The sequence below is a fragment of the Pteropus alecto genome, unplaced genomic scaffold (assembly GCF_000325575.1).
Source record: "Pteropus alecto unplaced genomic scaffold, ASM32557v1 scaffold24, whole genome shotgun sequence".
Taxonomy (NCBI): domain Eukaryota; kingdom Metazoa; phylum Chordata; class Mammalia; order Chiroptera; family Pteropodidae; genus Pteropus; species Pteropus alecto.
In genome coordinates this window covers 13,650,384-13,677,955 of record NW_006439192.1, presented here as the reverse complement: position 1 = coordinate 13,677,955, position 27,572 = coordinate 13,650,384, and the positions used below count along the sequence as shown (strand labels likewise).

Genomic DNA, 27,572 nt, shown 5'->3' with positions numbered 1-27,572 from the left:
TCTTTGCAGATACACTAATGTCTTTTACTTTGCCCTCTTGCATTGTTTCACTCCCACGAGCATTTGACTTCCATTCTCTTTTTATACCAGATCTGATACCCTCATAAACAGCCATCTAGCTCACTCTTTTCTGCTCTCTAGAGTGATACAGTAAGATTTTCCTCGCATTCTGTGAACGAAAACTAACAGGATATGTCACAACATCCTTTCTCTATGATATAAAATTCCATTGTTGAATTTTCACTGTATTAGAACTTGTTAATATTCCTCTAATTATAATTGGATTACTTGCACAAGTCAATGTTGTTTTCAAAAAGAGAGAAGTATCTTTTTAATATTGAAAATATAGTCCTCAATGGAAATCTCATGTGTGAAGTGTAATAGTCCATATCCTCTACAGGGAGAGGGACCAAGTTTACATACCCCATTTCCTGACAGTATGAATTTTTCTATATTGATTTTCTGGTGCTCTTCTTGAAGTTTAATTGGCCAAACACTAATACTACTGCTAAATGTCATAAAGTATCTGGAAATAAAACATTCTCAGAAAATATGTATATTTTTTATTTCCTTCCCATTTCTCTTTGTACATTTTTAACCTATTATTCATACTTATAGAAAGAGCACTAACTCCATTAATGAAGCAAACATTGCTAACTGATATTATTTCTTCATTATGTGTCTTCAATTGATTCAGACTTAGTAAACATCGAGAGCCTCAGAAGAATGAGGCCAGCAGCCAAGATACACTTAGAAAATTGTCAATCTTAAAAGCAGAAATAATAAATTTGTCTTATCATCTCTTTGAATTGATGGATAAGAAAAACATGTCTTTAAGGTTATCGCTCTGGTATTATGTTAAGTAGTTCTCTCACTGACCCTGGTTTAGATGTTTTCCAAACATGCGCCCTTGAGCCCATTCTCTTCATCCATTTTTTTTAGCCAAACAGTTAAAATATTTAGGCTTTCCTTCTAAATAATTTCTTCCATTGTTTAACTTTTTATTGTTTTATTTTTTTAGTTTATTCTCAGCTTTTCACATCACCAGTGATCTTCCATTACGTGTTGGTCATGATATCTTGCATATCCTCTGAGTGTCCAGTGAGGTAAGGCAATTAGAAATTGTCTCTGGCATAGCCTTCTAAATAATTGTAACATTGTGGTGAAATCATTTCAAAATTAATGATTGTAATTTGCTTATTACATCTTATAGACCTAAACTGGATTTTTCTTTTTTAATGATATCATACTCTTATTGGGGTGGGGGGATAAGAAGATAAATAAATCATCTAATGAGAATATAATTTTGCAGAGGTCATTCCTCTGTGAAAAAACAAGAAAAAGATATTTGTAGCCCACCTAGTTTGTCCCAGGCATTAACTGATTTTCATTCTTAAGACACTCACAGTTGGTATTACAGGTCTAAAATCCTTTATATGAAATCTTTTGAGCTAAATATGTATCAGAATTCAGAAATTAAAATTTAGGGTCTGAGGTATCTCCCTGCGATGACCGTTAATACTTTCTCAGTGAAAAGTATAAATACGTACACAGGATGAAATGAGTAAAGGCTATAAACAACCTCATGTCAGTTCCAGTCAGGGGCGCAGGCAATGAGTACAGGTCATGCCAGGTTTTGCGCCAAACAAGAAGAAAAAAATTATTGGTTTTCGGGTTTCAGAATTGTGAGTAAGGGATAGTGAACTTGTATTAACCCAATATTAGGAGGAGGAACTTGACATCTACAGTGGTTAATACAAGTCAGGGATATGAATTTAAACCCAGACCTGCCTTGATCCGAGACCTTTTTGTTGCTGCTGTTATTAAACTTAAATTAAGGATTTATGCATATATATTCTTTAAAAATAATTAGAGAATTGGGTTCACCAAGGGACTCTAAAAATAAAACCTTTAAAGATTATGCAATATCGAATCAGTATTTTAAATACTTTTGAACAGTTTTCCATTGTGATCACCACTCACAAAACCATGGGGAAGGTTATTTTTCCATGTTTTAGAATTTAACTTATATTCAATCAAAGGAAAGCTCATATACTTCCCTTAGCTTATCTAATTTTAAATTAACTTAAGTTGCTACCAAGAGGTTGCTTTGACACTGAAAGTTTGATACCAGATTAGATTTGTAGGACCGAAGAAGCTATTATTTTCATGATGATCCACACAGGCTGTTAATTAATTATGGTTTATGTTCATATCTATTCTTATCCTACAAAGGACTCACTTTCTCAAGCCTACAATAAGATGTAAGCTATTAACAGGTATTAACTGGATACCCTTGGCTGGTGACAGTGCAGTGTTGCCTGGGCAAGAAGAGCTAGCAAAAGTACTGCAAATACTCGTGGATGCTACTCAGCCAGAATGTTGACTAGTGTTTTTAGAAAAACATGATGTTATCCTGAATACCAGATGCTGCGTGCTAAAACTTTTGGACCAAGTAATCCTTTTTTTGGAAGGCCAAATATAGTCCCCGTGTGTTGCAATCAGCCAAAATTTTCTACACTTACCACACTACCCTTAGGTGAACTTCCCATGATTATACCACAAAAAAGAAACATAGAGTAATTCTAGTGGAATGCTTTAAACTGGAAATAAGTGGCATATTAGGACTGTTTTCAGTGAAAGCTTAGGTGCAATTCATGCCATAAGTTCTAAAAAAATGGGTTCTTAAAAATCACTAAAATATTTATTCCTTTGCTGCCATCTTCAGTTAATGAGAAGCCACATTATAAGATAATCGTTCAGAACAAAATTTTACACTATAGTCAAATTAATTGAAGATTTGCTAAGAAACTTTTATTTCATCCATAAATTTGATATAATAATTGTAAGAACAATTTTTAATCAACCGTATTTAGGTCTTCACTAACAAATTTTGGTCATTCAAAGAATAAAGCTGTTAAGAGTGTAACATCGTGACCAATATTCAGAAAAGTAGAGCCATTATACGTTTTAAAAGATGTCAAGTATATCTTGTCTATTTTCCTTTTTTTATAGTATTACAATTAGAAACTATGCCAAGTTAACCTAAAACTGAATTTTTCTGAGAGAACTATTAACTAAAAGAAAGTAAAGCTATCAATAATTTAGATTCTATTTTTGATTTTTGTTGAGCCATTTGTTGTGTTGGCCTAAAATTATAACACCTTGGTATATTAAGCATAAAAAAGTCCCATAATGGGTTTGAAATGAAAATAAACAGTCCTATACTTATATTGATGATCAAGCTTCTAAAATGATATCATTCCTGGAATTCAGTGGAATTTTTTTAATGTGCTGGCAAAACTACTTTAGTCACAAATCATTGGACACATTCTCTATATAAACAATGTAATGGAATCCATTCTTCTCTTAGCAAAATTTTCCTTTGACTACTCTTCTAATAACTGGAACACTATCACTAGTGTTTTCAAACAATACCTAATATTCTCCAAATAGTTGTTTAGTATCTCTAATCTAATGTGTTCATGGCCATTTATGAATACTTATATATGAATACTTATAGTCTGTTTAGAAACTTTTCTCACTAAGTGTTAATAATAATTCCATTTATAATATCACAAAATTAGTAGTCATTGGGAAATTATTTCATTAGTTTTAGATATGTACACCCTTCACACTGCTCATATTTATAGCTGAGATAGAAAATAATTATACTGTCCATTATGATACTCACTCAGGTATGGGAAATAAAATATACCAGAAAAGATATGAAAATAAACAAAGAAATTGGAAAATAACAATTTGTCCTTTTTTTCTGGTTAAAGATAAAAATAAATAGAACTGAATCAAATAAAAACACACTAACCATACTAGCATTTTATTTCCTTTTAATCGTGACATACAGCTGGCTAGCCAAGAAAAGGGAGATGAGATGGACATACAGTAAAATATTTTCAAAGTAGATTGATATAAAGATTTGTTATTGCCTTTCATTTAATGCTATCTTTAAATACAAGAACAGTTAGAAAAATAAGAGACTAGATGGGAGACCTTAAGTAGGAAGGAGGAGTTGGCTCCTTATTAATACCATCCCAGTGGTTGTGACATGTTTACACATATTCTTCCAAAGCATGTGAAAATTCTTAATATGACTTTGCCCTCTATTTTTGTTCTGATTTATTCTTTACTGAAACAGTAGTATTAAAACCTCAAATATCAGAGATCCAAGGACTAGACTAGAGAATAGCCAAGCACCGTAAATTAGCAATAGTTTTGGAATAACAAGCAGAATAGTTGTGTATTAGGGTTCTCCAAAAGAAACAGAACCAATAGGATCTATAGAGAGAGCTATGTACAGGACATTATAGAAATTGGCTATTGTGGTTGTGGAAGCTGGGAAGTCTGTTCTGCAACTGGAGAACCAGGAAAGCCCTTTATAATTCAGTGTGAGTCTAAAGGCTCAAGAACCAGGAGATCCTATGACCAAGGCATTAGAAAATAAATTTTCCAGCTCAAAGAGAGAGCACATTTTTCCTCCTTCTGCCTTTTATTCTACTGGGGTCCTCAATGAATTGGATGATGTCCACCCACATTGGTGAAGACAGGTTTTTACTCAGTCTATTGATTCAAATGCTAATCTCTTCTGGAAACACTCTCACAGACACATCCAAAAGTAATGTTTTACCAGCTGTCTGGGCATCCCTTAGTCTAGTCAAGTTGACACATAAAATTAATCATCACAAGATGTAAGAAAAAAAAATGGTTGTAGTTCTCTATTTGAAAGACCTGCCAGTTACTGCAGAGAGAATTGTTAGAGGAATTCGGGGATACTGTTTGGGTATTTGTCTTGGCAGTTACCAGGGAACCAGTACCTAGTCCTTGGGCTTGCAGGGTGAGAACTTGATTACCTGAGTTACTTTGGTTCAAATAGGAAGTGTGATTAAGCACTGGACAACTTATTTACACTATTAAAAAGAAACAGAAGGTATAGAAGACGGAAGGTCAATTTATTAATTTTCCAGGAGAAATTTATAGAGGTAATAGTTCTACTTGACCAATCACATATCAGAATATCTTTTCCCTAATCAATGATTCTCTACAGTCTTAAATTCATTTATTCAATTTTGTTATCATGATAAACTTACTTAAGGTTGAACAACAACACATTTTAATTCTTTATCAAAGGTTGAAACCCTTGAAATCAATCAAACTTTTTTATTCATAGGATTCACCAAACTCAAATTACTCTTTCAAGCTTCACTGGTTACATTGCTTAGGGTATAAGCTTGTTTAGTAAGATGTCTGACACAATCGTCTATGTTCAATTTAAATGATTTCTACCTTGGGCCTTCTCCTGCAGTGTAATTCGAATAAGATAAATAGATGTTTGCCATAATGCCACTGTGCATAGCAAATGAATATAATCTGATGTGTCATTCTCAAATGTGACAGAGTGAAAAGAGCAATGAGCTTTGAATCAGAAGCACTGCATGTCAAGGCTGTTCCTGCCACTCACTGAGTGTCAGATATGGAACAAATTACTCACAAAATCCGTTTCTTGAGCTAAGCATTGTAGAGTTATATATGATATATCTTACATATTTGTTTTGAGGATCAAGTCATGTGAGACAATTGTATACAAATGCTTTTTAAAATATAATTTCTGTGTCAACAAAACGTACTGTAATAAAATATACAAAGAGAGCTTGATCTAAACACCTAAAGACTCTAGCCATCTTCTAGAGCCAACTTTTTCTGGATGCTCTCAGTCCCTCCTGAAAATGGTAATAGGAGATGCAGATCTGCTAATCAGACAAGATGCTGTCAGCTGTGCTCTTCAATGAGAAGTCACCTCATCAAAGCATGAGAGCAAGAAATTAGAGGTTCCCTTTTAATAATAAAATAGGGAGAATGGAAAAAGTAGAAAATTTCAATTTTCTTGATGATAACTTATGAGTACTGTGTTAGTTTGCTAGAGCTGCCATAAACAAAATACCACCAACTGGGTGGCTTAAACAATGGAAATATATTTTCTTGCAGTTCCATAGGCTGGAAGTCCAAGCTCAAGGTGATAGTAGGTTTTTTCTCTTGAGACCTCTCTCCTCGCCCTGTCTTGAAGATGGCTACCTTCTCACTATCTTCACATAATCTTTTCTTTGCACATTTGCATCCTGGTGTCTCTTGCTCTTTATGTAATGACCTCAGTCATATTTAATTAGACCAATATGATCTTATGACCTCATTTAAACTTAATTACCTCTGTAAAGGTAATTAAGATACTTCAGATACAGTCACATTGGGAATTAGAGCTTCATAATGTGAATTTTGTGGGGATACAATTTAGTTCATAATGAGGACCTAGTCAAATGCAGTGGAAACAAGAATAAAAAGAAGTAAAATTCTCAAGACATTTTTGATCGAAATAATAGCATTATTTGATCAACTGAATGTGGAAAGCAGGAAGAATGAGAAAGGAGTTCTTAGGGCTCCCCCGGAATTTGGTATATGCCAGGAACATTGCAATGTGCTGGAGATACAGAAGAAACTTAAAGGACACAGCTCCTGCATTCAAAGAACAGAGGCTAATTCTGAAGAAGCAAAATTAAATCTTATATTCTATAACTACCTAAGTTAGTTAGCTTCATACTTAAGCTTCAAAACCACACAAATTCAAAGATTTATCTTTGAGAGAATATAGGCATTGGGATTTGTCAGACCTAGTTTTGAATCATGAATTTATAATTCACCAGCTTTGTAATCTTGGAGCAGTTAATATTTCTGAACCTCAGTTTCTTCATCTGTGACACATGACTAATAATATCTGCCTTACAAGGCTAATAAAAGAATGAAATGAAATGGTGTACATAAGGTGTATAGCACATTGCCAGGTCTGCAGTAGGCATTCAATATTGTTAATGAAAAAGTTTGCCAATTTACTAAAAAAAAATCATATTTTTTCTTACGGCGGAGGGAAGATAAAGAGACAGGAAGTACAGGTGTGATAGACTAGAATAAAAGATTTAAGGTGAACAAAAAAATCAAAAGAACTTTACTTTTTTCATAATTATGATTAGAATAAGTCCTTTCCAACCTCTCAGATTTATATGAGGCCCAGAGAGCACAAACATGATTTAGCACAGTGGTTCCTAACATTTTTTAGCATGGAAATGTCTAATAATAATAATAATAATAATAATAATAGTCCAGACAGTATGGTATTAATTTTATCTTTAGTAATTATTGCTTAAGAAAAAAGTAATGATACAAATTTACTTTAAATCTGATAAAATTCAAAAAATAAATTTGTATTTTATATATCACATTTAAAAATACTTATAAAGTGTCATTGTGATATGCATTTAATTTACAGATATATATGTGTGAGTGTCAACCTGTTTGAAATAACTCTATAGAACCCTGAAGGTCCATAGCCCATAAGTTTGGATCCACTGGCCATTTCTGCATTAGATCACAAATGTAGAAATCAGCAAATTTCTGCTCCTAACTAAATGAACTTGATTAAGTAATTTATTTAACCTCTTAGAGCCTCCACTGAAATATTATTGATATTACCTGCTGTACCTTTATCACTAAGCAATTGTGAACTGCAAATGAGATCCAGCATTAAAATGTTCACAAATACAGGTCCAGTTTTCTTTCGTTACTATTTTGGGAGTAACGAAAGCTATGAAAAAGGAAAGTGTGAAATGTGAAATTATAGTAGTAGTAGTGGTTGTAGTAGTAGCTGTAGTAGTAATGTTCCAGGGAGGGGACGAAGTTATTTTTCTACATTCCAGTTCTCTATATGATCTACACCCTGAGTACCATAGGTGATAGCTCCAAAATCATATGTTCTTCCATTAACAAACAGAAAAAATCTTAAATTAGTGAAAAATTTGTATCATACTACATGACATTTTTTACTAGAGGTAAATACATAATAATATTGTTTAAAATAAGTTCAATATAGACTTTCTTAACTTCTCATAGAAAAATAACCCATAATTGTTTCTAGAGCAAGATTATCTGATTAATGTGGAGGCACTGCCAATACTGCTCATTTGGTAGCATCAGGAAAACAATCAAACATTCAGTGATGGATGACAGAAACAAATTTAGAATGAATTAGTAAATGTATTTGAAATGAGAGTTCTACTTGCATACACACCACACATAAACTAATGACCAGAAAGTAGATCATGTCTTTCCAAGGAATTGAAGATTATAGAGAAAGATTTGTTCAGGAGTTTGATGAAAAGCCATATTCTACCCTAAGCAAAATAATTTATATTTTGGCTAAAAGTATTCTCCAAGGGGAAATAAAAATCAATGCTCAGTAAGATGTAGCCTGGCAAAACTTTCCAATAATGAAGACTATTCGAAAGTGTGTGCTTTTCAAATAAAGGATCTAATGCAGCTACAGAAGTTTCAAAACTGTCTACAGGAAGAGCCATAAAATTAAAAGACTATAAACTATTAGACACCTTAAAACATAATAGAAAGAAGAAGAGACAGCCTGGCTGACCCCAAGGAGAGATAAGACCAGAGAAGGAATCCTAGTAGGAGAGCAAAACTGGGGAAATGAGTGAGGGGGAGGCAATAATAAAACTGCAGGGGAAGGGGAAAGAGAAGACTGCATACATGCAAAACTCTCACTATCTTTCTTTGCTCTGTCCAAAGCTCAAGTTGACACATCCAAGTAAATTTTATATCTGATTTGCCTTCTTTTCAGCTTGATATTATGTTTTGCTTATGTGTTACCAAAAGTTATCTTCTCAATCAATACAGAGAGTTTTATATTCTAAAGATTTCCTCAGTATTTTCCCCAGAGACACATTTCCAGACAGCCTGTTTCTAATTAGCTGGAATAAACAGGAGTGTGTTTACAGCACAGCATTAGACTTAAAAGAATTCCCCTTTCCTAGACAAGATGGTCAGGGAATTAGCAGTGCTGTAACTTAAAGGAGTGAATTTTCTGTGCTCAGCTGTGCCATGACAGAATCTCGGTTCATTAAGAGAATCTTTAAAAAGCAAATTGCATAACTCTTTGTGACACAGAGAAAGTTTCATTTTGAACACAATTTTAAACAGTTCTAACATATGAAAATTATTCATGCCAAACATATAATATGTAGCGATTATAAAATGGTTCACTTCTCTTCAGCAAATGCTGACTGCTGATTGTGGGAAACAGAGAGAATAAGATGTCTAAGATCGTCTCAAATAGTTTACTGTCTAGTAACTAATTCAAATTACTGTACAAACAAAACCCTTAGAAATCACTCTTTTCATACTTTAGGAGTGCTCAGAAAACAAAGTTAAAGTCAATTACAAATTGAGTTCAATTACAAATTGAAAAAGTTTTAGTTAAATCAATTACAAATAATAAGGATTTATCAGTGGAAGTCAATATCATTATTAAAGGAAGTAACTGAGAATGTTTATAAATATGTTGATGAAAGAGAATATTTTTACATACTTTTACCATTGTAAAATACTTCTCAAATGTCTTGGCTAGCAAAATCGACAATCAAAAGCAAGGGGAAATCCACTCACATTTATGCAATCACACTATATTATCTGACCTACATTCCCTTCATGGAGTAATTCCACTACCATGATGGTCCCAGGCTACCAAGACCATAAATGCTGTGAAACTGAGAAATTCAGACAAAAGACAATGTAGATAATTTACGTGCAAATAATCACAAATGTGGTATTTAATGAGGAACCAGTAGAATACAATTTAGAATAACATATATAGATCTTGCTTTCTCTGAGTTTACACATGTTTACTGTTAACATTCCTATAACCGCAGTAGGAAGTGTAGAATATCAGAAACCAATATGCAATGCAGTTCCTTTAAATAAAAACATATACAGAAATTTTTTTTAAATACATTTTTATTACTATGTTTAATATCAAACAAAAGTCTAGTCCCCAGATGTTTTCAGCAAAAATCTGGGATTCCCTCCTTCAAGTATTAAGAGAGAATATTAAACTACTTCTAAAAGGGAATATTTAATTTAAAAATATTATTTATTTCCCAAACATCCCATTAATTGCTTAAGACTACATATTCATACAACATTTAACTTTGTTATTCTTATTACTAAATATAAACTGAATTTTTAATCAAACAGATATTTGTCTTTATAAATAATTTTAAGAGGAATTTATATTTATGTTACTTTTTTCTTGTTAACAAAAAGTAAGTCCAAGTTCAAATATTATAAAATATCATCTGCTCTTTAATGTCTCAATAAATTTCCTTGTGGGATCCAAAATACACATCCTTTTTGAGAGAATGGCAGGTGGAGTAAAAGAAACCACTATGGCCTTTTGGTGTAAAAAGTGAAGTTTACAGCTATGGTGACTAGAATATTTTACATTAATTGTATAATCATTTCTTTTTCTAATGATTGAGAAAAATATATTATGAATTTACACTATTATTAGAATTCTACTTCAAATAGTGACAACTGTCTCTCGCTATAGAAAAAAATGCAGAATTTTTTGGCATATAAGAGGGTGTAAAGAGAATAGAGAAATAAAATGAGAAAGGAAAGGCAAATAGAGGAATTCGTCCCATTAGCAAGGAGCTAAAGCAGAGTCAGCTCAGCAAACATGAGATCTGAGGATCTGGACGTCACCTAGGATAAAGTGCTCAGAGTACTGCTGTGAATACTGTGGCACAGTATCTATTGGCTAAAATTCACGTGACCATTGATTTGGAATGTAGCTTTTGAGCATAGCCAACTAGAGGATGACAGGATCCCATCAACATTGCAAAAAGAAGGTGTTTGGGAGAAGGCACAGGCACATGCATTTTATGAACGTTTGTCAGGTGGAGTGCTTTAATCAGAAGATGGAAAACATTTCTCACTAAAAGAGAGAAACCTTGAGGAAGTTACAGTATATACGTAGCTAGTCTGGCAGCTATGACAAAGAGCAGCTTACATGGATCCCATGTTAGTAGTTCATTATTTCCCCTGCACTTAATCACCAATAAGGTCACTATTTTACAGTAATTTACTGAGGATTATTCAAATGTACTTCATCTTCACAATATAGCTCACACTGATTCAAAGCAAAACACGAAACTCTCACTTCCTTGAATTTTAGCAGAATGATGTTTGGAAAAGCAGTTTGTTTCTCAAAAGTTATTAGTAGAATCTAAATGGAAACTATTCAGAGGAGGAAGCTATGGGGGCCTTGGACCTAGAAAAGAGATGGAAAGCCTGAAATGAAGGTCTTTCTTCTAAGTAGAATAGTTTTTTAAAAATTGATATAAAATTCACATAACTTAAATTCACCATATGAACCATTTTAAAGTGTACCATTTCAGTGGTTTATAGTGTAATCAAAATGTTGTGCAACCATCATCACTATCAAATTCCAGATAATTTCTAGCATCTCCAAAAGAAACCACATACATGTTAAGCCATAATTCCCTTTTCCTTCTTCCCCCAGCCCCTGGCAGCTACTTTCTGTCTCTTGGGATTTGCCTATTGTCTGGATGTCCCTATCTCTGGATGTGGTTATTTTGAATCTTTCATATAAACAAAATCTAAGGATATGTGGCCTTTTGTGTCTAGTTTCTTTCACTTACACAAATAAAAGTCTTCAAGGTTCATCCATGTTGTAGCATGTATCGGTAATTCATTCCTTTGTACAGCTAAATATATCCTATAATAATATAGATAAACTACACTTTTTTTTTTAATCCATTCATCACTTAATGAACATTTGAGTTGTTTATACCTTTTGGCTGTTGTGAATAGTGTTGCTATAAATATTCATATACAAGTATTTGCTTAAATACATGATTTCAGTTCTTCTGAGTATATACCTAGGCATGAAATTGCTGGGTTACATGGTAACTCTATGTTTAACTTTTTGAGGAACTGCCAAACTGTTTCCCACAGTGGAAGCATTATTTTACATTCCCACCAGCAAAGTATGAGGGTTTCAATCTCTCCACATCCTAACCGATACTTATTATTTTTTGTTTTTTGATTACACCCATCTTGTTGGGTGTGAAATGGTAGCTCACTGTGGTTTTGATTTGCATTTCCCTAATGACTAATGATGTAGAGCATCTTTTCATGTGATATTGGCCATTTTTAGAACTTCCTAGGAGAAGTATCTGTTGAAGCTTTTTGCTTATTTTATAGTTAGGTTGTTTGCCTTTTTGTTGGTGAGTTGTAAGAGTTCTTTATGTATTCTAAATACTACACCCTTAGAAGGTATATAATTTGAAAATATTTACTCCCATCATAAGGGTAGTCATCTCGCTTTCTTAATAATGTACTTTGATGCCCAAAGTGTTTAATTTTAATAAAGTGGTTTATTCACTTTTTCTTTTATCGCATGAGCTTTCAGTGTTATATTTATGTAACCAATGCATAATCTAAGGCCAGAAAGATTTGAAGCTATGTTTTCTTGTAAGAATTTTAAAGTTTTAGCTAATACATTTAGGTCTTTGATCCATTTTGTGTTAATTTTTGTATAGTGTGAGGTAAAGAGCCAATTTCATTCTTTTACATATGGATACGCAATTGTCTCTGCACCATTTTTTAATAGTTCTCTCCTCATTGGATGATTTTGGTGCTGCAATTTTGATAGAGATTGCATTGAGTCTATAGATAAATTTGAGTATTGCCATCTTAATAATATTGTCTTTAATCCATAAAAATAGACATTTCTATTTTTAGTCTTTTTAACCTCTTTCCATTATACTTTGTAATTTTCAGTGTACACGTCTATAATTCCTCATTTAAATTTACTCCTAAGAATTTTATTCTTTTTAGTGCTATTATAAATGTAATGTTTTCTTAATTTCATTTTTGGATTGTTTATTGCTAATATGTAGTATATAGAAATACAATTACATTTTGTTTATTGAGTTTGTATCCTACAACCTTGCTGAACTCTTTTCTTAGCTGTGTGTGTGTGTATGTGTGTGTGTGTGTGTGTGTGTGTGTGTGTGTGTGTATTCTTTAGTTTTCTATGCATGCAATTATGTCATATAGGAATAGAAATAGTTTTACTTCTTTTCAATCTGGATGCCTTTTATTTCTTTTTCACATTCCTTAAATTCAAGAGATAAATAACACGTGGGCATGATGTACAATTCTAATATGCTGCTGAATTCAGTTTGCTAGCATTTTGTTGAAGATTTTTGCAAATATTATCATAAGGGTTATTAGGAGTCATTGTTTTATCTTGTGATGTCTGGCTTTGGTATCCTTCCTGAATTTAATAATTTGCATAATCTCTCTTTTTTTCTTGGTAGTCAAGCTAAGGTTTGTCAATTTTGTTAATCTTTTCAAAGAACCAACTTTCAATTTTATTGATTTCCTTTACTTTTTCTATTCACTATTTCACTTATCTCCACTCCAATTTTTTTTTTTATTTCTTTCTTTCTGCCGCTTTGAGGTTTAGTTTGTTCCTCTTTTTCTAGTCTTAAGGTAGATGATTAAGTTATTGACTTAGGATCTTTCTTCTCTTATGGCATAGGTGTTTATAGTGATAGATTTTCTACTGAGCATGGCTTTTGTTGCATCCCATAAGTTTGGTAAATTGTGGTTTCTCTTCCATGCATCTCAAAGTTTTTAAATATCTCTTGTGGTTTCCTCTTTGACCCTTGATTGTTTAGAAATGTGTTGTTAAATTTCCACATATTTATGAATTTTCCAAATTTCCTCCTGTAATTGATTTTTAATTTCATTTCATTGTGGTCAGAGGACGTACTTTTCATGATTAAAATTATTTTAGATTTACTGAAACAGTTTGGTGGTTTAAATTGTGGTTTATTCTAGAGAATATTCTATGTGCATGTGAGAAAGATGTGTACTCTGATTTTAGTGATAGAGCATTCTATCAATGTCTGATGAATTTTGTGTATAGTTGTTCAAGCTTCTATTTCTTTGCTGATCTCTCTAGTTGTTCTATCCATTATTTAAAGTGGAGAATTGAAGTCTCTGACTATTGTTATTAGACTATTTCTCCCTTCATTACATCAGTTTTTGTTTTTGGATTTGGAGCTCTGTTAGGTGAATAAACAATTATAATTGTTAAATCTCCTTGATAGATAGACTTCTATCATCATACAATGTCCTTTTATGTCTCATAAAAAATTTTTATCTTAAAATCTATTAAATCTATTTTATCTTTTACGTCTATTTTATCTTAAAGTCCACTTATTGTGCCTTTGAAATGAAAGTGAGTCTCTTGATAATAGCAGATTGTTATCATTTTAATATATCCATTTTGCATATCTTTGCTTTTTAATTAGAGTTTAATCCACTCCAATTTAATGTAATTATTTACAGGGGAGGATTTACTTCTGCCATTTTGCTACTTATTTTCTATGTCTCATTCTTCGACATATTTCTATGTTCTTTGAATTCTTTGAATATTTTTTGGTGTACCATTTTCTCGTGTACCATTTTAACTCCTTTGTTTTTTCTTTTACTATATATTTGTGAGTTATTTTCTTATTGGTTACCTTGGGGATTAGATTAACATTCAATTTATAAGAATCAAGTTTAAATTAATACCAACTTATACAGTATAAAAACAAATTGTTCCCATATAGTTTGATCTCCCTCTTTGTTGTTGTCACAAATTATTTCTTTATACATAGTGTGTCCATTAACGTAGATTTACAATAATTATTTTATGCAATATCTTTTAAATGTAAATAGAGAAAATACAAATTACAAACCAAAAATACATTAATACTGACTTTTATATTTACTTATGTAGTTACCTTTATTGGTGTTCATTATTTCTCCATGTAGATTTGAGTTACTGTGTAGTATTATTCTATTTCTGCCTGAAGAACTCATTTTAGCACTTTTGTCATTAAATTATCATTTTGTTATTGTTGTCTATCTGGAAACCTTAATTTCTCCTTTAATTTTAAAGGATAATTTTTAACAGATATAGAATTCTTGGTTGACAGATTTTTTTTTTTTTTTTTTCTTTTAGCGCTTTGAATATATCATCCCCTGCCTTCTGGCTCTATGGTTTCTGAGGCGAAATCTGATATTCTCTTATTGAGTATTCCTCCCTTGTATGTGACATGTTGCTTCTTTCTGGCTGTTTTCAAGATCCTCTGCTTTTGGTTTTTGATAGTTTGAGTATGATATGTCTTTGTTTTCCATTACTTCAAATATTTATTCTGCTCCACTTCTCTCTTCTTCTGGAATTCCCCATACCTATGTTCACATGCTTGATAGTATCTCACAGGTCTCTTAGGCTTTGTTTATTCTTCTTATTTTTTTCTTTCTGTTACTTGGACTAAACAATCTCATTTATTTATCTTCAAGCTCACTGATTCTTTCGTTTGCTCAATTCTACTGTTGAGCCCTTCTAGTGAATTTTTTCATTTTAATTATTATATTTTTCAATTTCAGAATTTCTATTTGGTTCTTTTTATAATTTCTATTTCTTCACTGATAGTCTCTATTTGATGAGACATCATTTTCATGATCTCCTTTAGTTCTTTGGGCATAGTTTCATTTATCGAGTTGAACAAATTTAAAAGAGATGACAAAGTTTTTGTGTTTTAAGTTCAACATCTGTGCTTCCTCAGAGACAGTTTTTAATTGTTCTTTCCCTGTGTATTGGACATTCTTTATTGTTTCTTTGTATTCCTCATATACCTTTTTTTTTTTAAACTGAGTATTTAAAATATTATAATGTGGCAACTCTGGAAATCAGATTCTCTCTCCTCCTCAGGGTTTGTTTTCTGCTACTTATTGTAGCTATTGATTTTGTTTAATTATTTTTATGAGCTAATTTTATAAAGTCTATTCTTTGTCATGTTTGGTCATTGAAGTCTCCCTGCTGTTCGTTTAGCAGTCACCTTGTGATTAGACAGTGTTTACAGATCCACTCTGTGTCCTGGGGCATGCCTTTAACACTCAGCTAGGCAGTTTGAACCCTGCCTCAGCCTTCACTTCCCACTTAAACAGGGCTTGAAGCTCAGCCAGAGGTGTGAGTATAGAGCCGTCTCTGGTCTTTCCTAACCAAATAAGTGCACAGCACTGGGCATGTGCATAGCCTTATAGATCCTCAGGAATATGTCAGAGATTTTTTAAGTTCTTATTCCTCAAAGCATCTCTTTCCCCACTTCCCCACACTTACCTCCTAAGTTGTTTGCTTAGCCTTTTTTTTTTTTTTTTTAACTTCAACTTTCATCCACTGTCCCAGGCAGCAACAAGTAATACATTTACATGTAAATGTTTTTGACAAACATTGCCCTTTTAGCCAGTCCTCCAGGGAGCCACCATACAAGTCAAAAAAACTCAGCCACAGTTCATTGCCAATAAAGTCCATTCTGCACCCTCCTGTACTGGCATCTGTACCAAGAATGTGGGCTGTTACTTTCAAGGTCACTGCTAAGGTGATGAGTAGGGAATGGGACCAGGGTAAAAATACCACGAAGCTCTGTGTTCTTAGTGAGATTCAAACATTTTATTTTTCTTAATTTAAGCATTCTACTGGTTGCTGCAAGCTATTGGTTAGATTACAGATTTCTAAGAATGTTGATTCTGACAGTTTTTGCCAGGATTTTTGTTGCTTTACAAAGGGATGAACTTCTGAATTCTTTACAGAACCATTTTCTCTAACATTCTCTAAGCAAAATCTTTACATATATATGAACCAATCGAAGGTTTCTGTAAGCTAGTTAAGATGTTTATGTTGTTGTTTTTGTTGTTTTATTTTACTAAAATCCTATTATTTTGTTTTTTAGTCAAGAAAATATTGAATTAATTTTATAGAACATTTTATAAAAAACAGCATTGTATAGAATAATTTCCTCTTTTTTTCTGAAATCAGTCACTGACATATTCTAAAAATATTAAAAACATATGACAAAATAAGTAATTCTAGCATGAATGTATGTAAAGTATGTAATAGACTCATCTCAAAAACATGCCAAAGATAAATTTTTGGTCCATATTTCTGACTATAATAGTTCATTTTTAACAACATTTTATGGATAAAAAAACAAATATAATGTGTTGGTATAAACATATAAAAGTGATCTTCAAACCGATTTTAGAATTCCAGTAATTCAGTTCTTGTTTTTTGTATCTCATTATATGATAAACTATAGATGTATTAGTAATGAAAAAGTTAAAATTATCAGACTCTGTATTATAGGTATTCTTTTAAATTTTTTTTTTTAATGTGTGTTTTACATTTCCACATGTGGTTCTTGGCCTTTGTGTCTTTGGTTTACACTTTGAATATAAGCATTTTTGTCAAAGGTTTAAAAATATTTTGGTAAAGAATTTGACAAAATTAAAAACATTAAATTCAAAACAGCACACACAAAGTAAATTTCATAATGGCTAAAAACCCTTGCATTGTTTGCATTATGCACTGGGTGCTTTGCAGTTTGTAGTAAGAGTAGAAGTGTCTATTAATTCAATAATAATGATCTCATATACTCATGAAGAAGAGTGCACTCTCAATTTCTTTTTTTTCTTTTTGGGAGCTTGGAAAGGAACAGTCTTAACCTAAATTAACTACATCTCATACTCATAGCTAAATATGACCTGGTCAAGAGTTTGTTATATAACCTGAACTTTCTCTTAAGTAAACATCACGCTAAACATATATTTGTGTGTGTATATACATATACATGTGCGTGTGTGTGTATACACTCACACACGCACATATATAAATTTTAAAGAAAACATGTTCTATATATTGATCAATATGTATGTGTCAGTGCCTTTGAAGGAGGGCATCGCTAAAAAGCCACATTCTCTTGCCTTATTTTGTAACTGTGGAACTGGAAGTTTTGTAGCCTTCTCGAAGGCTTAGGCCTGCTTGTTAGAGTTCTTACATATTCCCATTGGCTTTTCAACACATTCTTTCGAGTCTAGAAATTCTTTAATTACACAGAAAGTGACTTCTGTCCTTTTTTTGTTTTTTAAACTAAGCTACCATACCATAGTTTTACCAGAATTTGGGATACACAGACCTAACATAGGAATATCTTCTTATCACTGAAAAGTTTAATTTTAACCTGCTTATTACTAAAAGGAGGGAACGTTTTAGAATCTTAGTAGATACTGGAAGCAATTAGGAGTGGAAACACTTACTTAATATGTTCTCTAGACCTTATGAACTTTATTTGTATTGTTTTCTTTTTAATTACTTGGAAAGAAACATAAATATTACTCTCAACAGAGATTTGCGTTTAATGAGGTTCACATACACGTATAGCACTCACAACACACAGTTTTTATAAAGAGGGAGGACGTAAACTCTCAGTAGCATTATAGAAGGGAGACACAATTATGAGTGTTCTGTGAATTTATTTTCTTAATCAGGCACCCATACTGCTAACACTATGTTGGACTCCCACCCAAGACCCTTAATCTATCTTTACATGTCTCTTCAAAATAAACTTAAGCCCTTAAATTTTTTATTTCTCCTCCTTTGTATAAGTATAAATTTTACCTTCTAGTACTCTAGTACTCTGGTTAATTTATATTGAGTAAAGTACTAATTCGGAAAGATCTTATTTCTCTAAATGAGATAAACTTGTTTTTAAAAGTCCAGTGCAGTTATTCTCCTTTAGACGTCCCCTATATTTTTACCCTTTTCAAGACTATAATTACCATTAGTTGAATCAACAGACAATATACTACTATACATAGATATTACCCTTAGAATACATAGACAAATTATGCCTATGAAAACAGAGATTTTTCTACAGGTGAACTACTTATTCAAAGTTACTTGTGTATTTCAAGCTAATGTTCTGCAAAATGAGGTGTTTCAGTGGTAGAGAATTGTTAGTTATCTAGCTCAGTACTTGTATCCTCTTCTCCTCAGTAACAAAACCACAATTTTATTTTGATTAGTTGTACACCCAAGTAGAGACTGTATTTCCAAGCCTCTTGACAATAGTTGGCTTCTCAAATATCAACACAGAAATCAAATATAGATAGATGTCAGATGGATATTGATAGATGATGATGATAAATAGATGATGAGAGAGAGAGAGAGAAATGGTAGAGCAGTGTTAAATTTAGCTTACATGGTAAGGGTGAATACTATCTCAAAAAGAATTAGAAATTTGATTTAAGGCAAGTTTTTCATATCAGGGATTTGATTACAATTGGGTATAAGTCAAGACACAACAGTCCTGGGTTGATGGAAACGGTAGGACTAAAACTTTGAGGAGAGGAATTAAAAGAAGAATCTTATGGTGCACGTTGTCTCTTAATACTTTCCATAAAAGAACTAAGGGTCTTTAGGGAAGTTCCTATATAATAATCTAACCATTTGTTTGGGAAGTCCTGGAAGAGTAAAAACAAAAGTGCTAGTGAAGACAGCAGAATAGAAAGATCATGTCAATGTATAGTAAGGAATGATTTCTGTTCCCATTGTTCAGGCTGAATGTGTGAGTAGACAGTTTTGGTTCTCATTCTCTTGTGACCAGGTGTAGTATTGTGACTATTCTTTTGTAAATCAGAGATCTGCATATATGCTGTATGGCCCTTTGGAAAATTGTTTTTAAATGGAGAAGTCATCTACATCTTCCAACCCAATCCCTAGAATGCAGTAGTGATGTCTGGAACTGGAGCAGCCATCATGATCTGCATGATGAAGAACAGCAGATGGTAGAAAAGTAACATAGGAAGAATATGTTCTCTATATCACAGAGTTACTCGCTTTCGCAGTCTTGGACCACCAACCTCTGTACCTTTTCTCCTTGAAAACATAAACTCTCATGCAGTTAAGCCATTCTTGTTATTATTACTAGTTTTGTTTTAATTTTCTGATATATACAGCAAATCTGATTATGACACAGGGGTAGTACCAATATGTATATCATAAGATCGTTGTGATGATTACCAAATAGACATGTGTAGAACACTTAGAATGGCACCTACTGGGCAGTGCTTTTTAGTAAGTGTCATTCATTGTATTATCTAGTTGTCTTCCTGGTTTCTGAGTCTTGGAGGAAGAAAACAAATTAGATGTCACTACTAAGAAACCTAGAGAAGAAGGCAGAAGTCAGAAAAAGAGGGTTATAGGTGATTATTAAGAGAAACAAGACAAGAAGAGACCATCAAAATATTGAACCCGTTATTCAAAAACTCAGAGACTTTTAATTGTGTAAGACTATGTGATAAAGAATTTGACTGATCTTTGTTGCCATTTCCTAGGAGGATGCCTTAAGTTCTTGTGACTTCCCAAGTAAGAGGAGTATCTTTGTATTCATGCTGGGTCCCTGGGACCACATTGGATAGTTGGTGTTAGCAAGGTGACTCATGGACTGATGGTGAGCCCCTAGATAGTCAATTTCAATGAGATTACCAGGAAGGTATGGCCAGAAAGATTAACCATGTGATTAGAGGTTTGGGGCATTGTGCTGTGTGTCAATCATGCCTATGTAATGAAGCCCCAATAAAATTATGGATACTGAGCATAGGTGAGTTTCCCTGATTGGCATTCTCTTGAATGTTATCACAAATGGAAGTGCCCAAGCAGGTAATTGCCATTGAAAACTCCAGAGAGAGAGAAAATGAAAGCTTCAAATTTGTCTACCCCCAGATCCCATCCTATAGCTCCTTTTGGCTGGTTCTGATTTATAGTCTTTTGCTATGATAAAACTGTAATGGTAAGTATAGCACTTTCCTAAGTTATATGAGTCATTCTAGTGAATTATCAAACGTAAAAGGGTAGTGGGAACTCCCAAATTTCTAGCTATCTTGTCAGAAGTGAAGATAGCCTAGGCTGGTGTCTGAACTTGGGGCTGGTACCTGAAGTGAGAGTAGTTTTGTAGAGGACTGTGTCCTTAACCCATGAAGTATGGCCCAGCTCCAGGTAGCTAGTGTCAGAAATCACTGCAAAGACATAAGAAGCTTAATTGTTTCCCTCTGTCAGCATTGTGAGGCAGGGATTTTGCTCTGGGCTTGAACTCTTCTTGGACCCAGCCCAAACTCTGCCCAGACTCTCCCACAGCACATTCAGCTCTTCATCTACTGGGTACTATGCAGTGACAATTCCCTATGAAGGAGAAAATTATAATAAATATCAAGAGTTTTAAATTTTAAAACTAAAGAGAAAACAAAGAAGTAACTTAATTTGATTTGGGATCATATTGCTTTATAGCATGTAAAGAGAGCAAACTCATTTTCAAAAGCAAACATCTAAAATAGCAATGTAAACTATTTGATGAAAAGTCTTAACTTCAGAATAAAAATTTTGCCAATTTTTAAAAGTTTTATTTTTTTTCCAAAACAGTTTGTAACATTCAATTTAAGAGTACTTTTTAAACAAACAAAAAAGTAATCTGCGTTACTTTTCAACCAAATTTTATTTAGGGCTTTAGGCCAATATTATTGGAGAATAAAGTCCTTATAAAGAACTAAGGCATTTGTTTGTGGGGTATAGTTCTGACTTGCTAAGTCAGCTAAGTTACTTTCATGGATAATTATTTTAATTAATTTTATGTTCCATTTCTATGGATCCATTTTTATCCCATTATACATTCCCATGAGAACTCTCTGTGACCCCTGGAAAACCAAATTATTTATATAGGAACGTAGCAAATATTTATTAAACTGATTGCACAACTTACTTGCTAGTGTGTCTTCCAGCACATAAGAATTCATGTACTGTATTCCAGATATTCTTCTCATCAGCACTCCTATTTTATTTCTAAGTATTCTCAAACATACTTAGCACAAAAATTTATTGCTCTGACAAAGTTCTGGCAAAAGTAAAATAGTTACTTTTTAACAAGTTCCCTGGAGTTGGGGTGTCATCAGTGATGGGGAGCAGGCAGGGACCAGTTCCCTAATCTAAGAAACTGGGGAATTACTCTCAAATTTTCCCTCATAACATGGATCCATGCCAGGAAAACCATAGTGTGAATGGTGTCTGATTCATAAGCAAGGAAGTCCTTGGTTGTGAAGTCTAAACTGCTGGATTATGTCTGACCAAAGCAGTTTCAGGGATCCCATCACAGCAGTGATGATGGAGCTATGATGGGATTCTGCTTGCTTCATTACCCCAGGCTCTGAGGAATGGTCAGTGGTAGCCATCACTTATAGTTCCCAAAACTACCTTGTGAACTTCTTACACTCTTCACCTTCCTTGGTTTCAAATAGTGCCACTCTACATCTTACTCTGATCCTAAATTTCTCACTGATCGGCTCTCGTGTCCCAAATACTGCCCAGTCACTCTCTACACTACATTCAGAATTTCGGATGACCCACTCTAAACGCTGTTCTGATCACAGTCACATCATTTCAGCCAGAGTTAAAATAGAACCAGTAAGATTCAAATGTACCACTTGGATGATTTCTGGATATCTTGGGTACTGCTAGCTACTGGGTATATGCCAATTCATTTTAAAAGTATCTACTCTCGTGAAGCTTACATTTTAGTGGAGAGGGACTGCTAATAATCTTTGTGCTAATCATTTAATTGAAAATGTATTTGAAACTAGGCAGTGGCAGGCAGTGTTACCATGGAGCTGCCCAGGCTTAGTTTAGCTGTGACCTGGAAAGGAGGACTAGCCAAGTGAAACACAAGAAGGCTTCAGGCATGCATAGGCTATGTAAAAAGCTGTCCAAAGCAGGCGTGAGCCTCCTGCAATTGATAAATAGTGGGAATGAGGTAAGAAGTCTAAGATATGGTCACTGACAGGGAGAGTGGTGGACGAGAAGTTTGCAAGTACCAGGTCAGATCAGAGGGCTCTGAGGTTTAGGGGAAGAAGTCAGATTTTTTCTAAGTGTGATGCAAACTAACTGATGTATTCTAAACAAGCCAATAAAAATTTGATTTTTATTTTTAAAAAGCACCTTGGTTACAGTGTGAAAAAATTTTATAAGCAGTTGTCTCTCCCCTCCAGACTGCTATAACAAAATGCCATTACCTAAGTGGCATATAAATAACAGACATTTATTTCTCACAGTTCTGGAGTCTGGGAAGTTCAAGATCAAGGCACAGGAGCATTCAGTGTCTGGTGAGGTACTGCTTCCTGGTTCCTACTTGCTATGTCCTAACATGATCAAGCTCTCTGAGATCTCTTTTATAAGATCACTAATCTCATTCATGAGGCCTTCATCTTTATGACCTAACTTGCTCCCAAAAGCCCCACCTCCTAATATCATTACCATTTGGGGGTTAGGATTTCAACATACGACTTTTGACGGGGCACAAACATTCAGTCCACAGCAGTGGTCAGCTGGCCTCAAAGTTTAGTGTTTTCCCTCCACTTTCTAAAGAGAAGAAACAAATAACACCCTTAAATTCACAGAACAAGGGACAGTTATGTTTAATCCAAAGAATCTGATCTTTGATAAAATAGGACAAATAACACCCTTAAATTCACAGAACAAGGGACAGGCAGAGCTCTGATTCAAGTTCAGTTATGTTTAATCCAAAGAATCTGATCTTTGATAAAATAGGAATTAATACACTCTTAAATTAATTGCTTATTCTACCTTATCAATCAACTTTAAGGTAACAATGGAGTTTATCTTACAATAGCATTAAAATGCTCTTTATCTACATTGGGTAGAGTGATACACAACTCAGAAGAGAAAATGTGCTCAATGAAATATGAGTTCCAGGCTGGCTGGCTGACCTTTAACAAGTCTGGTGGTATGAAGCTGGCAACCAGGGAAGAGGAAACACTAATTTGTGATATAAAAATCCACCAGTCAGTAATGAAATGCTTATCCCATTGATTTGATATTTAACTAAAAGCAAAAGAGAGCTGAATCGAAATTTTCATGGAATATTTCTGATGCCCATAAATGTTTAAGAAAAATCTATGTTTCCTCTTTTTATCATTTATATATCTTTTTATATTTCTATTTAACATGGTTGTCTTGTCATAGTTGTAGATAAAATACCAGTGAATGTGTCACTAAAACTGTGTGCCTTATGGGTATTAATGCCGTTTTGAGGAAGGCATTCAGTGCATGCTCAGCTTATCGTTAATTTTGAACACAATTACTGTGACACTGATGTATTCAGGATTGTGTTTGTATCACTAAAGAGTCACTTTGAAATATGATTTTCTCTTTAAGAGACTCTCAGGCAAAAATGTGAAGTAAAAAAGCCTAGCAAAGAGAGTTGAGTGTCTAGAAAACAAGATTAGCCTTCTTCTCCTGTTCTTTACTAAACAGAATTAAGCTCAGATTTTTCATTGGCGACAGGTTTAGAGAATTCCACTTTTTCTTTGCCTTTATAAACTCTAGGAGGAAATGCTACAGAGATTTCTGTTCTTTCTTCATTTTACAGTTCCATTGTTTTGCTACACACATGGGGAGTGACCCAATGTGAATGCAACTGGTAGGTCCAGCACCACTAACACCACTTGATTATGGTTCAGGGGAAATGCTCTAAATTCTCTGCTAGAGCTATTAGATAAAATGCATCCTTATGGTTAACTGCAGGTGACACTTTATCCATTCCTCAGTGTACATAAATACGAAAAGTAAAATATAATAGTCACTTAGAAGGCAGGACATCACATTCACTTATTTTCTTTGAGATAAGACCCTGTATCTTATTTTAGAATATTTATTTTAATTCAATAAGAAAAACCAAATGTCAAATAATACTCAAATCCGTCTGAACAGAAGTCATGTCCACTTATGGACAATATAGTGTATACTATACAGTGTATAGTTTCCAAGAAAAGAGAATAAAATTTTTAATCAACTGCATATAAAAAGAACACTGGTAGGTAAAACGATCAGCCCAAAGAAATAAACTTTTGGCATTGACAAAGTTGCTGACTGTCCCACTCTTTGAAATACAGAGCAACTCAAGATTTACTGGGAAAGAGGTCTACGGCCATGCCACCCTGTACAAGCACAATCCTGTCTGATCTCGGAAGCTAAGCAGGGTCAGGCCTGGTTAGTACTTGGATGGGAGACCACCTAAGAAGACCAGATGCTGTAGGCGTAAAAAATAAAAAATAAGGTATTGTAACCGGACAAGGTCCTTGCAATCTGTGCGGTCAACCAAGGGTTGTCTCGCCAAAAAAAAAAAAAAAAAGAAAGAGAAAAAAGAAAAAAAGATTTACTGGAAACGAGTAAAGAAACTTTGCAAAAGAACAAGGAACTGACTACGAAAGAAGGGACCAAGATCTCATTTCCTCTTCCTTTTGAGGAAATCCCAACAGAGATTGGTAGGCAGGAAAGATAACTGAGATTTCTCATGTGGGACCTCATCCTGAAAGAGAAGAAGTTGAAACTGGTAATAAGGCACAAGGTCAGGGTGAAGGAACAAAGCTGTCAAAGGCTAGCTCCTTGATAGTAAAGACATTAAGCAAGGGAGAAAATGCAAGAAGAGCTGGGAGTAGGCAACAACATCTGGAGAAACCAAATGAGAGACAAGGAATATGTGAACAAAAGAGATATGACAGGACTGCAAATGCTGTTACTGGAGCTAGCAGGCTGCATGCTATGTAAACTGATGGAGCTGATGGAAATCACACAGCAAGGGTGTATGGAGACACATGGAAGATAAAACCTAAGTTGAGCTATTTCTAGTATGTAGATATATCTGAGCATATTTGGAGTAAAATAGTGTAGGGGCAGGTCTCTTAGTAAAGAGGAAACAAAGAAAACACAGGCAAAGCACCCATTCTGAGGGAATATCACATTTCTGGAGGCAACTTTTAGTTCTGCAACATATGTTCCTTGGACCATCTTTAGACTTGGCTCTTTGAACTTGTACCATTGTTAGTAAATAAATGTGACTGGGCAGAAAAGAAGGGCTAAAGGGAAAAAGTGGAGGGTTTGAGGGCTGTCCCCTCCATGTAGCTAAAGAGCAGAGATGAGGGGCTGGCCAAGTAGCAAGAATGGGAGGCTGGGGTCTGAGAGAGGCACATCGGAAGTATAAGACTTTAGGGGTATAATGGTTTCATTTGAATGCAAATTCCATGATGTTGTCCTAAGAGACGATGATGGAAGCCGAAGAGAGATGAAATGAGTTTGATTTGAAGAGACCAAGGAACTGAACATTAGAATGTGAGTTGCTTACCCACATAAACATTGAAATCATATATCTAATTCAGAGTTAGAGTGAAAGATGAAACTGTGAATTGTTATACAAAGTCCTTAATCATTGTGGACCTCCTTCGGAAATAGTAGATGGCAGTTAGGAAAAAAATATTGCTAGATGGTGTGGGTTTACCACTGGGGCAGCAGAATAATGGTCTAGAACTGTTCTGTCCATTACAGTAGCCACTAGCTTCACGTGGCTACTAAGTACTTGAAATGTAGTTAGTTCAAACTGAGATGTGCTATGACTATCAATATCTGTGATACACCAGGTGTTGAAGACTTAGTACAATAAAAAGGCTGTGAAATAAGTATCCAATTTAATAATTTTATATTAATTCATGTTGAAATAAAGATGTTTTGTATATTTTGGGTAAAATAAAATATCTTTTACTTTTTATAAGATGGGTACAAGAAAATCTAAAATTACCTTTGTGGCTCACATAGGTGGCTTACATTATATTTCCATGAACAAGGCTAATCTAGAAGCTTAAATGATTTCAGATAATTTTCTATCCTTTCTTTTTACTGAATGCTGATATATAAAAAGCCAGAGCTAGTTTTGTTTTCCCCTATGGTTTTGATATAGAGCCTTATGACATAACGAAAACATGAAGTTACGAAAAGTAGATGAGTGCTGGCTAGGACCAAATATTGTGGATAAGCTGCAAGCCCATTCCTTCTCTGATCCCGGGTTTGAATTGGTGTGGGATTATAAAATCTAATATTGAAACCACAATTAACACTATTCTATTGACCTGCACTCCCGCTTCTTCGTTCTCAAATAAATTTATACTTAGATCCTTTCGTACCTAAGAAGAGGATGTTAAGCTGGGTTCGTACCTTCTGTTACAGATAATTTTACATATTAATTTAAAATTCTAAATAAAAAATAAATTCATAAATAATATATATTACTACATATACAACTCCCAATTAAACTTAATATATAATAGAATTCATGTGTCTGATTTGGGACGTCAGCTGATTTTAAGCTGCAACCTCCAATATAGCCAGTCTTTTAAAATGACTCTCACAATTATTAGTCATGGCCCATATTCACAAAGAAGAACAGTACCCCCTTTTTAATCACACAAACTTGTTTTTTCTGTATATGTCCATTTCCATATTAAAAGCAAACATGGTTTCTAAAAATAATTATTTCATAGAATATTTTCTTTGGCATAGTCACCTTTTTCATTGTGGTGACATAATTAATCTTTACAAATAAACAGTGATAAAAAAAGGCACAGTAAAAATTTAAAGTGATATATAGCACCAGTTTAAGAGTGGGACAAGGAGGGCCAGGGAACAGAGAGAAAATAGTAGTGAAACAACACAAAGCTGAGGAAAAGCCTGGCCAATAATACAAATTTTATTTCATCGCTGCCCGAGGTAGGTCAAATATTTGGCAATGAGCTTTATAGCAGGCAGAGAAAAGAGAGAAACACAATCTGATGAAATATTCATAGTGACTATAAGATAAGACTCAACCAGTTACATTGGCAAACGCTGTGTTTTTCTAATAGTA

At 33.8% G+C, this 27,572-nt stretch overlaps 1 pseudogene; it reads left to right on the top strand.

The window, feature by feature from the left end:
• The first annotated feature begins 24,819 nt into the window (after positions 1 to 24,819).
• On the top strand, positions 24,820 to 24,938 carry LOC112483397 (annotated as a pseudogene).
• Positions 24,939 to 27,572: the final 2,634 nt, after the last annotated feature.